The sequence below is a fragment of the Crotalus tigris genome, unplaced genomic scaffold, assembly GCF_016545835.1.
Source record: "Crotalus tigris isolate CLP2741 ecotype Arizona unplaced genomic scaffold, ASM1654583v1 scf7180000024424.1579004, whole genome shotgun sequence".
NCBI classification, from domain to species: domain Eukaryota; kingdom Metazoa; phylum Chordata; class Lepidosauria; order Squamata; family Viperidae; genus Crotalus; species Crotalus tigris.
Window position 1 is genome coordinate 187,191 of NW_024100591.1, and position 12,584 is coordinate 199,774.

The 12,584-nt window shown below is 38.9% G+C and overlaps 1 protein-coding gene across 15 annotated transcripts in view; it reads left to right on the plus strand.

The window, feature by feature from the left end:
* Nucleotides 1–12,584, plus strand: part of SEMA5B (semaphorin 5B) — a 543,893-nt gene that overhangs the window by 134,956 nt on the left and 396,353 nt on the right. For 14 of the 15 annotated variants that reach the window (XM_039330065.1, XM_039330083.1, XM_039330082.1 and 11 more), the window contains one exon: nt 3,700–3,743. The exons of the other annotated variant lie outside the window; for it this stretch is intronic. The gene's annotated coding sequence lies outside the window, so the exon portion shown is untranslated. The remainder of the gene's footprint in view (nt 1–3,699; nt 3,744–12,584) is intronic. 15 annotated transcript variants of the gene reach the window in all.

Below are 12,584 nucleotides of genomic sequence, written 5' to 3' on the forward strand. Positions count from 1 at the left end.
CCTGCAGTCCACGCTCCCCCACCCACGAAAGGTTCAGGAGGATGGCAAATCTCATTTCTTTCTAAGAGGTGATAGAGGAGATAAAACAAAGTATTGATCACCAGTGTAGTGAATAGCATCTGATTGAGTCAGATCAACCATCAATTATTTACTGTAGGGTACTGTACTGATAGTATAATATGGCTTAGGCTAGACATGTCAAACTTGTGACCTCACGTGAAGTCGTGCAACGTATTGGAGCTTTTTTGCCATTGCCGGCAATGGGGTGGGCGTGGCTCCGGTATGATGAAACCGCCCTGCGGGCCAGCAGTTTGACACCCCTGGCTTAGGCTAAAGGCTAGGTGATGCTTTTGGGTTTGGTTCCTATAGGACAGAAATAGCCCCCACATTTGGGGATGGACTTTTAACAATTTTGGAGTGGTTGGGAATTGGAATGAGCATGATGCTGTTGTAGAATATGGAGGACCACGTTTTTGTGGGTTGGAAGGTAGTTTGGCCATTTTCTCCATTTTTTTTACATTTAGGTTAAACCTATTTACAACTGATAACATCCTGTTTTAAAGTGACAAGAAGCTATGCCATTTATTTCCAGCAAGTGTGATAAAAGAGGATTATAAAAATGAGGGTTTGGGGGCTGTCTACTTGTCTTAGCCTCAGGCTGCCTACTCCTGCCATAGGAGAAGCAGGCATTTTTAGTTCAAAGATCAGAGGTTACTTCAATTTGCACAGAAGTTGATGTTTCTGAAAAAGACAAGTACACCAGAGCTGAGACAGAAAACCTCACAGCTGGCTGCCCTGGAAGACCTTATTTTATTAAAAAAAAAGGCTAACAGAATGTGCTCAATAAAAGATAGGAAGCAAGGAGTCAGAGAAAGAAAAGGGAAGGAAGGAAGGAAGGAAGGAAGGAAGGCAGGAAGGCAGGAAATCTGTAAATCAGCTGAACCATCATGAGATAATTGTAAAAAGTATTTATGTGTTACATGCTTTGTTGCTGTGCTACAATGCTTAAACATAAGAGATGGATTTTGTTGGATTTGTTCCTCAGTTTTCTTGTGGTAGATGAGGATTAGGAGAAGAACTTTTACCTCTCTTTAACCACACTTTCCTTTTCCTGACCAATCCTGGTAGCATCAGCTGCCATAAGTGATGTATCTCAAGGACATCATATTGATTAGCATTTTCCAAAGCACACAGAACCAGTTTTCCAGGAACCGTAACATCGGGAACCTATTGCTTTAATTTTGATAGGGGAAACAGAATCAGGGCTGATAAAGTTAGAGAGCATAACTTCTTTGGTTATTCCCAGTTGATTTCCCAAACCCCTAGGGCATTGTCTTGAAAGTTTTAAGAATTATCATATTAAAAACTTAGCAGTAAAGAAAATAAAACATTGCAAGAAATAATCCATCTGGCAGCTTTTGAACTTTAGAAGCAAAAATGGCTCCAAAATTGTATTCAGAAATAAGATACTGTGCTTAAAGCTATGATAATGATACTCTTTGCCTATTCCCAGAGACTTTTAGGAAATGATTTAGGTATGGTTTTGAGAAGATGCTTTAGTGAAGTAGTTATCATGTTTTGAATCCATTTCCCCAACTTCATTATTGGTATTAACAGAAGTTTAAAAAAAATGTGTAATGCATGTTCAGAGTAGGTCATGCAAACTAACATAATTAAATGTGAGCTGAAACTATATCCAAATGGATTTGTCAAAGAAAACCAAAACTGTTAAAGCTAATTTTCAGAATAACAGCAGAGAGTCTTATTTCAAATATTTAGGGATGTAAACTTTTGTGGACTCGTCTACTTTATGATGATGGATTCTAGGATATAAAAGCTTAATAATCTATTAGTTGTTAAGATGCTGTTTGACTAGATTTTCTGTAATGTTTTGTTTACTGAGCCGGTTTGGTCTAGTGGTTAAGGTATTGGGGTAGAAACTGGGAGACCATGTGTTCTAGTCCTACCTCAGCCATGAAGGCTGGGTGACTTTGGGCCAGTCACTCTCTGTCAGCCCAACTCACCTCCCAGGGTTGTTGTTGTGGGGTAATAGCAGGAAGAAGTATTGGATATGTTCAGTGGTGGGATTCAGCCAGTTCGCACCGGTTTGGCAGGATCGGTAGCTAATTTCTTGTTGCCCAGGCCCAGAATGGATTTCCAGAAGCGGCATCCACTCAGAGAACCAGTTGTTCACATATTAGAATCCCACCACTGAATATGTTCCCTGCTTTGAGTTGTTTCTAAAAAATAATAAAGGTGGTGTGTGTGTGTGTGTGTATCAGTCTCTGTGTATGTGTGTATGTATTATTTGTACATCCATGTGTATGTGTATCTGTACACACAGACACAGACCACAAACACATATAATAAAATCTCAGTCTGAATATAGAATCTAGGCTTAGATTGCTTTGCAAATCAAGCATGAGAATTTTATTCATGTTCCTGTTTTTCTGAGTATCCTTTTGATACTTCTAATGAAGTGAGCTCCAGTTGTAGACACTTATGCCTTTTAATACACATTTTTATTTAAAAAAGTGCTGCAAGCTTCATGATTTTTGGCTACAATGGGGTAACCAGACTCTTCTTCTGTAACATGAGGATATTGTTCTTTCTCACAGTTTCCCCATTTTATGGCTGCTCTTTTGTCCTATGTGCATTATACCATCTCTTTATTTTCCTTTTCTTGTCCACCAGTCAGATGTCTAAATAGGGATCCTATTTTCTTGAGGAAATAAATAGTAAAAGCAGTGCTGTGAAAATCCTTACATTGTTTTCTGTTTATACAGGTAGTCCCCGACTTACAGCAGTTTGTTTAATGACTGAAGTTACAACGGCACTGAAAAAGTTACTTATGACCATTTTTCACACTTACGACCGTTGCAGCATCCCCATGGTCATGTGATCTAAATTCAGGTGCTTGGCAACTGACTCATATTTATGATGGTTGCAGTGTCCTGGAGTCATGTGATCCTCTTTTGTGACTTTCTGACAGGCAAAGTCAATGGGGAAGCCAGATTCACTTAACAACCAGGTTACTAACTTAACAATTGCAGTGATTCACTTAACAACTGTGCAAGAAAGGTCACAAAATGGGCAAAATTCACTTAACATATGTCTTTCTTAGCAACTGGTATTTTGGGCTCAGTTGTGCTCATAAGGTTGAGGACTATCTGTATAAATACTTAATATTTACTTTCCACATCCATACATTTTATTCAAAAAAGCGAATAGCAATAGTAATAGAACTTATTAAACTTATATGCTGCTTCACAGTGCTTTACAGCCCTCTCTAAGCGATTTACAGAATCAGCATATTGACCCCAACAAAATTTGGGTCCTCATTTTACCAACCTTGGAAAGATGGAAGGCTGAGTCAACTGTGCATTCTAAAGTTTAAAATTTTCTAGGACTATGAAATATTTCTTACTTCTTCCATCTCTGTTTTTTCTCTTTAAAAATTGTGCTGATGGATTTATCAGTACTCTTTGATATGAGCAATAGCGAAAGCAATAATAAGAGATTACTAAGTATTACAAATTATTGAACCAGGAACATTAATTGCTCTTTTCATCTGCTTGCTGAGGAACCTTTCTGGCAATTAGATTTATCTCAAGCATCTTCAGTGCCTGTGTTATGAGCTGACATTAGTCCTTGTAAAATGGGACCCAAATTAATGTTGATTTTTTTTTTTAAATGCAGGAATTGCTTTGAGACTTCCGGACCATAATGGCATGCTGAATAAGGTGAGGTTCTAAAAAGACAAGTAATTGTACTCAAGAGACTATGATGACTTTCTGGAATGCTAATATGTTATAGGAAATATGAAAAATATATGATCTGAACTTTTGAACATCTTTACCTTAGTGTCTATAGCTAAGGAAAAAGTTTTGCATCTCTCTTTTAACACATTCTTTCCCATTTCCCATTTTCTCTAGTTTTGAATTTGCAAAAATAAAGGATTTTGTGCTAGGTCTGTTGTCCTAGTGTTAGATTCTGTCAGTTTTGTTACTGATTACAGAGTTTTTATGAAGGTTACCTAGGGATAATTAAAGGAATAAAAGGAAGGTTGTGCCATTAAATGTATACTTCACATTTTCTTTGTTATTGTCTCTCACCAAAAAATTGATACCTTTTTCCTATTATCAGTGACACTAAGTTTTACTTATGTTTATTTGCAAGTGTTACATTGACCCGTGGCTATGTGTAAAATGTCAAATCTTACAACATCAGTTTGCTAGATCTTGCCTGATCAAATCAAATGTCACCATTTTATCAAAGAGAAAAACATGAATATAGTATAAGTTTGCTTTAAGCAGATACTTGGAAGTTTTGAATGAACTGAATTTCATTTATTATAAAAGGATTTCTATACCTAGGACTCCCTAACTCAGAAACCTCAATAGGCTTATTAATGTATCACCATAGTTGGCATGTGTTATATCTTAATGCTTAAATGTGAATGGAAAGAATATGAATCTTTACCGGCTATGCATACTTCTATATCAGTGGTGGTGAACTTATGGCATGGGTGCCAGAGGTGGCACTCGGAGCCCTCTCTGTGGGCACAGGTGCTGTTGCCCCAGCCTCGCCTCCCCCCACAACCCCCTCCTCTTCAGCAGCCCCCCTGAAAGAGAGTCGCCCCTGAGTGTAGCCCATGCAGAGCAGTGCAGCCAAAGACATGGCAGCCAGGCAGCGTAGACAAGACTCTGCCCTCGCACCCATTGTGCACAGTTGATGCTGCAGGACGTGGGCAGAGGGCGTGACCGCCATAGCGCTGCTGGGCTGCCTGGGCAATCTGTGGTGGGCCCTGAAGGTGGTGAATGGCCCTGGGGGCAGGTGGGGCAGGGGATGGGGGGCAGATTGGGGGCGGGGCAGGGGGTGGAGTGGGGGTGGGGTCAGTTTGGGGGCACTCGGTCTCTAAAAGGTTTGCCATCACTGGTCTATATGCTCTTCTTATGAAAATAGCAATGTTATTTTATATCTGTAGTATTAAAATAGAACATCAGAATCTATAGATGCCATTTAATATTATGATAGGGGATTGGAGTTTGTTCTTGAAGGATCAGTTTTATAGTCTCTATTAGTTTATGTGTGCATGCTTATGTTGATTTAAACAAGGTTGCAGGGAAAGAGTTTCCTATGATGGTGTGTCTTACCCATTATCAATCCAACTGATTTATTTTGTTACAGTTTTTTTTCTTTTTCTTTCATTTTTCTTTAATAGATAATGCCCAACACCAGCATGTCAGTCCATCTTTTTCAAAATCACAGATCCAACTTTGCAAATTAAGCAAGATAGTAATTAAGCAAAAGCTTAAACATTGTTATCTGCAAAGAAGATGCTTAAACACATACTTAATTCAGTTATTGAAATAAATAGGTTCGAAGAGTGATTACTATTAATTTAATGATTGCAACTAAGTGGAAAGATTGCAAGAATTTTTGTACACTGGAATTTGGTACACTGGATATTGAAGCTATAAATCTATAATAACAAGAATTAGCCTGTTGTTGTTTTTCCATCAATCTTAACTGCATAATTACAAAGTTGGACTTTTATTTTTGAGCCAATTGCTTTGAGTAGATTCCAGCACTTTTTTTAAAAAATAGCAATCTAATGTAACATCTTTCTATTCATGTTTGCTGAGTTAATTTGTCTGCAGTGTGACAGATGAAAACTTATGGGGTGTGGGTTGATAGCTGTAATATTTTTAGTAGTTGTTGACATTATTGTGGACTTTGTTTCTGTGGGAAGCATAGTTGCTGAATAGCATCATTTGGTTAGCCTGGCATTATTCTGAACTGTTGCTAAGCTGACTTTTCCTGCCAGCCGTCAGGATGTTGGGACAGTGTTGTTTTCCTAATGTAAATGCACCCATTAATTTTTAGAGCCTGCAGCTGTCTCAGCTGAACAGTGAAACAGATAGAGATTGGTAAAATATCAAATGCCTGCCAATGTCTGTTTACATTTAGGGTTGATCTCCCTAAATTGGGTTCATCAATTTAAAAAAGGAGGTTTTCGAGTTATGAACATTCAGTGTACAGTTCCCATCAATGGTTTGTACTGTGAACATGTTCTCATGCTAGAGTTCATTTGCTGGAAATACTTGTACTTTTTGACCTTCCAACAATTTTGGCTGAAGCAATAACTCAAATCTGAGGATTTAAGTCTTCTCCATCTTGGCCATTAGCCATGAATAATATTATTTTCCATACATCTGTGACTAGTTCTATTGTTTGTGCAAAATATAAATGGTTAGAGGCTACAGAAAACTTATTAATGGAAGATTTAGTTTTTACCAGTTAATACATAATTTGTTCTGAAAAATAGAACAAAATTTATTCGAGTGAAAAAGTGTCTAAATGTCATGGAGGCCCTGGCAACTATTTTTAGGCATTGCTCACCAATTTGGCGAGAACAAACTCTCTTTAATTAGAGATTTAAAAATGGATGATTTTTGTTTTATCGGACAGAGTATATCTCAAATATATCAAATGTGGATTCCATGCAGGATATCTCTGTGTGTGTGTGTGAGTGTGTGAAAAAACCCTACTAAAATAATTGAGGAAATTAAAAGAAAAAAGAATCAGATCTATTGAAGTTGCAGCATTTATTTCCCCAGGTGGATTTTTAATTTGATTTTACTCACAGCAAGTTCAAATGGTAATAAACAATAAAAATTTATTACTTGCTGTTTATCCAACTGGATTTTTTTTTTTAATGCAACCTTTTATCTGTGTCTTTGAGGTGGAATCTGGAGCTGAGTTGAGGGGAGAAGTTTCTAGGGGCTGTAAATAAACATACCACTCTGATCAGTTCCTTGTGTCGTTTCTGGTTCCTTGCACCTGACAGTTTTAGTATTTATATCAGATTCTGCATTTTTTTTTCTGTCACTCTTACATATTGGAATTGTACTTTGTTGCCTGTCTATCTTTCGAATTAGGTGTAACAGTTTGGCCAGTTTGTTTCCTTTAACATTCAAAAAAAGAATTTTGTATTTGGCACATCAATAAAAGAGAGTTATCCAAGAAACAAACAACAACAACATATACTTCCCAAATGCCCAGAAAAGTATGTTTTGATGATAATAGTTATAAAAACTGTTTTTAATAAGACCACAAATAATATTTGGCATTTGCATCATTGTTAAGCTTCTTATTTTGCTTTTTATTTTATTTTACTTTTATTTTCCCTGTTTAAATGCTAGAATATGTTAATCTTTAAAGTGCCTTGGTTACCAGCACGACCTACAAAAATAAATAAAATTAAGAAACAATCATGGCTCTTGATGCAATTTACTTTATTCCATATATTGGTTATACTGTTATATAACTGAAATAAGATGTATATTTAATTATATGATATTACATATTTAAAATGTACCAGAAATAGTATGAAATAATAAGAAATAGCAAGAAGTATTTGGTGGCAAGTACAGGCATGATCTGTTCTATGATATTTTAACAGAAAAATCCCACTATTTTTCTCTATATATAGCGTAATTGACTTGGCAATCTGCATAAAAGGAGATAGTTAGTGTCTCCTTATGGGAGGGATGCATTCCATCAACTTCCTACTAACGGAGGCTATAATGGGACATTTACTGAAGAAAGACTCCTTTATCCAGGAAAGGGATAAAATTATAAGCTAGTCTTAAATATTTTTAGGGGGGAAAGGTGACTAAGACTGATATTGTGGTCCCCAATATCATAAGACTGTTTTTCTAGATCCATTTTAGTATAGCTTTCAACTAGGCTAAAAAGCTTGAGAAAGGCTAACTTTGAGGTATTGTGTTAACTTTTAAAACCAAGGAATTCAGTTGAATAAATTTATTAGCAAAAACAGTGAAGAATGTTCAAGAATAGAGTTGTTGTTTTCCAGCAGAGAGATTGGCCATTTGTTTTTTTCCAGTTTCCCCTAGTCAAGAAATTCTTGCAATCTGGAAGAAATTTCCTTTGATTTCAGGGGATATGTGGTTCATATTGAGTGATGAAGGCCTTACATTTTTCTGGAATTCCAGTTACTTCAGTAAAGAATTGAAGTAATATACAGATAGCCCTCTACTTATGACCATAATTGAGATCAAAATTTCCATTGCTAATCAGGGCAGTTGTTAAGTGAGTTTTGCCCCATTGTATGGCATTTCTTGCCACAGTTATTAAGTGAATCACTGCAGTTGTTAAATTAGTAACACAGTTGTTAAGTGAATCCGGCTTCCCTGTTGACTTTGCTTGTCAGAAGGTTGCAAAAGGCAATCCACATGGCCCCAGGATACTGCAGCCATCATAAATGTGAGTCAGTTGCCAAGAGTCTTAGTTTTGATCATGTGACCATGGGAATGTGACAATGGTTGTAAGTGTGAAAAATGGTCATAAGTGACTTTTTTCAGTGCCGATGTAACTTCAAATGGGCACTAAACAAATGGTTGTAAGTCAAGGAGTACTTGTAATTTTGGAATGTACAAAAACCAGAAGTTGCTAGATATAGCCTATGAGTTGTAACACTCAGCTTGTTGTCTGGTTGAAATGTTTACTCTGGGCAGTCACCTGTTTCTGATGCTAGTCTACACTTAGTTCTTATACTTGAGCAAGATATTGGCAACTCATTCAATAGCATGGCAAGAGAGTTGATTGCTTGTGATCTGGTCTGGAAAATACAAACATTTCTCTCCCCCCCCCAATGTACTGGTAGTAGAACATTGCAGGAAATTTTGTCGACATTATTTTTAATCTCCCAGGCAAAAAACCTGCAACATCATAAGGAGTCTGATAGATTTATTGTAGTGAAATTGATGAAGTCATTACAAAATAATTCCAGTGACTGTTGTATATCTACTGTAATTCATAACCTATGAATAGCAAAATTATGGTTCAAATTCTGCTGACTCTTTCTCCTGCCCAGGAAAAATAATGGACTAGAAGCTAATCTCCTTTGGGCCGGAGTGACTCTTTTCACCAGTCTTGTATTTTGGTAACAGACTGATCTGATATCAGGTTATTTGTGGCTGTCGGAGGACTGGGTCTCATGTGGGCGTTTCTCATAAGTTATTCAGGTTCATATTATTGGAAGTTGTGTTTGGCTCTCACTCTCTCAGTGCTTAGGAAATGTGTAAATATGGATCCTTTTTGCCTGTCTTAAAATGTTAAGTGACAATTACAATTTTTTTTCTTACTATTTTTTTTTTTTTGCTTTTCAGTTTGGATTGCTAGCTTCAGAGCAAAAAGATGGTATAATAATAATAGGAGTAAGAATAATGTGCCACAAAAAGTAGTTTTTTAAATATACATTTTAAAAAGGGAGCATGATTCATGACAGCAAAATTTCCAGGTGTGGTGGGGAGAAATAGGGAGGAGTAGCAAATAAATAATGTGATCTTTTAAACCAGAGGTCCCCAACCTTTTGGGCACCAGAGACTGGTTCCATCGAGAGAGGTTTTTCCACAGACCGGAGGGTGCATGGTTTTGTGTGCTGCCTGCATCCTGCAGATGGGGCTTTGCTTGTTTGTGCAAACCGATTGCTGGCATGCTGTGGCCCGGTACTGGTCCATGGAGCGGCGTTTGGGGACCCCTGCTTTAAATCTTTTTTTCTCCCTATCTAGCTGCCTTCAAGTTCACATTCAAGCAATCCCTTTCAGCAAGAATAGTGAATGATTGGGAGCCTATCCCATTTTTTAGGAATAAGAGTTCTGCCTTTGTTGGAATAGCTTACCCAGAATTCCTGAGGAGTTAAATACTTCTTGGAACCCAAGGTTAAGCAGATCAAACTTGATTAAGAGTTAGAAGGGAAAACTAGAGGATACCAAGCTGTGGCCTACAGTGGAACATAAATAACTTCTAAAAAGGCAATAAGAAACAAATTCTATTCTCTTCCTAACAAAGCTGCAGAGTTGTGTCCATATGATTAGGTGATGAACATGGGTGTTATTAATTTTCACTCCTCCCCTCCTCTCCCTCCTTTCTGCTCAGATGTGGCTGTTCCTGGGTGGGGTAGGGAGTGAGGGAATGCATGAAAGGCTGGTGCATGGCTCTTATTCCCTCAGTGCAAGTGGAGAGGGAATGGCAGAGAACCATTTCTCTATTGATTTTTCTCCCTGAAATCTTTCCACAACCAAAGACTTTGCTAGTGGGAAGGTGGCAAGGGAATGATCCCCATTAACTTGTGGCGCTGTCAAGGAACATTGAAAATTATCACATAACTCTGGCTGAGTTGTCAGCACGGTGGTGGTGTTGAACAGCAACAATGCAGGAATGCACTTTTTATTTATATTCTCCCCTCATAATATATAATAAACTGACAAATATGACTAACCATATAATTAAAAAAACACAATGTTTCTCTAGTCAGATTGCAGAAGTGCTTGTTGTTTCTTTGACAAAAAATGCCCTTTAAATCTGCCAGTTTTACTAATAGTTGTCTAATTATAGACTGGGAAACAACAGACTTGGAATTCCCTTATGTGAACATATGTGTTTATTTGGTAAAATAGAATATTGTCCTACAAATGTACCCTAGAGTCAGTTTGGAGGTTTGTAAACGTTCTTTATGCTGCTTATTATATATATATCATTAACCAATATGTCCTTGATATATTGCAGTCCCCCAAAGGATAAGCCTGCTATAAGCTAACATTTTATCTGTAAAAAGTACTCCCTAATATATTCCATTCCAGATGTTTTGAGCAAATACTGTCTACATCAACTCAGTGAGACAGCAAAATGTGAATTTCTCTTTAAAATCACTAGAATGGTATTGCTGGTTCTTAAGGTGACCAACTGTCCTCCTTTAGGGAGGACAGTCCTCCTTTTGTAAGCTCTGTCCTCCCTCAAAAAGTGTCCTCCTACATGTCCTCCTTTTCAATATTTGAAGACTAATCTGCAGGGCTTTTTTTTTCTCATAGAACGCTCAGAACGGCGTTCCAGCACCTTTTTTTGATGGTTTTTTTTCAACTTTTGCGTGAGCTGTGCTACTCCCCCTATTGGCTTTTGAAAGCCAATAGGAATTGCTGCTGAGTGTGCCAAAACACCTGGCCCGCAAACTTGGCACATGCAAGTTGTCTGCAGCGAAGGCGAATTTGCAGGAACTTTGCATCCCTCCCTGCTACCCAACTACACCATCTCCTAGTTCAGCGGTTCTCAACCTGTGGGTCGCGACCCCATTTGGGGTTGAATGACCATTTCACGGTCGCCAAACAACGCAGTCCACCATTTCCCCCGCTTTTCCTTAGCTGTGCTACTCCTTTTTTATTCTATTGGCTTTTGAAAGCCAATAGAATAGACTCTCTTGAATAGAGTCTAATTCTATTTGCTTTCAAAAGCCAATAGGAATTGTCCAGGCTGTCTCTGCCCTGCTGAGCCCGCCAAAAGTCCCATTCTGCAAACGGTGCTGCAAGTTGTCTGCAGCGAAGGCGAGCTGTCTGGAAGCTTCCACCCCTCCCTGCTGAGCAACTACTAAAAATGTAAGTAAAAGGGGTGGGAGGTGGGAGGCCGGCGGGTGCAGGGAGGATTGCTGGCGCGCGTGGGGCCCGATGGGTGTCTTAGCTCCCTTGGGCTGGGCCAGCTGGTGGCCTAGCCGGTGGTCGGCCTGCTCCGTCTCTGCCGCTTGCCAGCTACGCCTTGGCTGGCGCAGGGGGCGGCACCATGCATGCACGGCGCTTCTGGGCAGGGAAAGCCCTCGACTTACGACTGGTTGGGTAGTCCTCGACTTACGACCGGGGTCGTGGCATTAAAAAGGTTGAGAACCACTGTCCTAGTTAGTCCCGAAGATACCTGGACTAGACTGGAGCGGCGATGTCATGGTAAGTTTCTCTTGATCTTCGGCCCTGCTAGGGCAATAATGGCTGTGGGTGCAAGAGACAGGGATGGTGGAGCTGCTGTGGGTGGGGGTGTAAGGGGCAGCAGCGGCCAGCTGCCCCCCATGCTGTGGGAGCCGTGGGGCCTGCTCTACACGGGACTGCACAGGGTGGGTGGTGGTGCTGGCGGGGCGGCTGTAGACGGGGTGTATTGATGGCAGGCTGCCCCCTGGGGCTGGATCTGGCACAGCTGGTGCTTTGGGAGCCAAGGGGCCCGCTCTACACAGCGGGGCAGCAGTGCTGGCGGCGTGGCTGCGGGCGGGGCATGGCATATAAGCATAATTACAATATAAAATGTTATCGTTACAAATGTTTTTTATTATGCATTTGTCATATTATAATGTATTCTGTATTATTGTTCCAATGAATAAAATGGTTTTTTTTTATTTACAATATTTTTTTCTTCAATTTATTTGTGTCCTCCTTTTCATTGTAAAAAAGTTGGTCACCTTATGGTTCTAGATTTCTTGTTTTAGTTTTCTATTTCTGTTTAATATCTAATTTCTGTTTCTCAGCTTTATGTATAATATATTCCTCATTTCTGTTTTCTTCATAATTAACAAACTTGCATGTTGACTATAAAACACCTGGTTATCTCAGGTCTCCAAATCCCAGGGAGAGTTATATAAAAGTTCTGTTTCATATCAAATTGACCTCCATTTACTTGAAAGTGTTGCTGAATCTTTTGAAAAATAAACACTCATTTCCTTGGAAACTCCAGCACAACACAGGGAA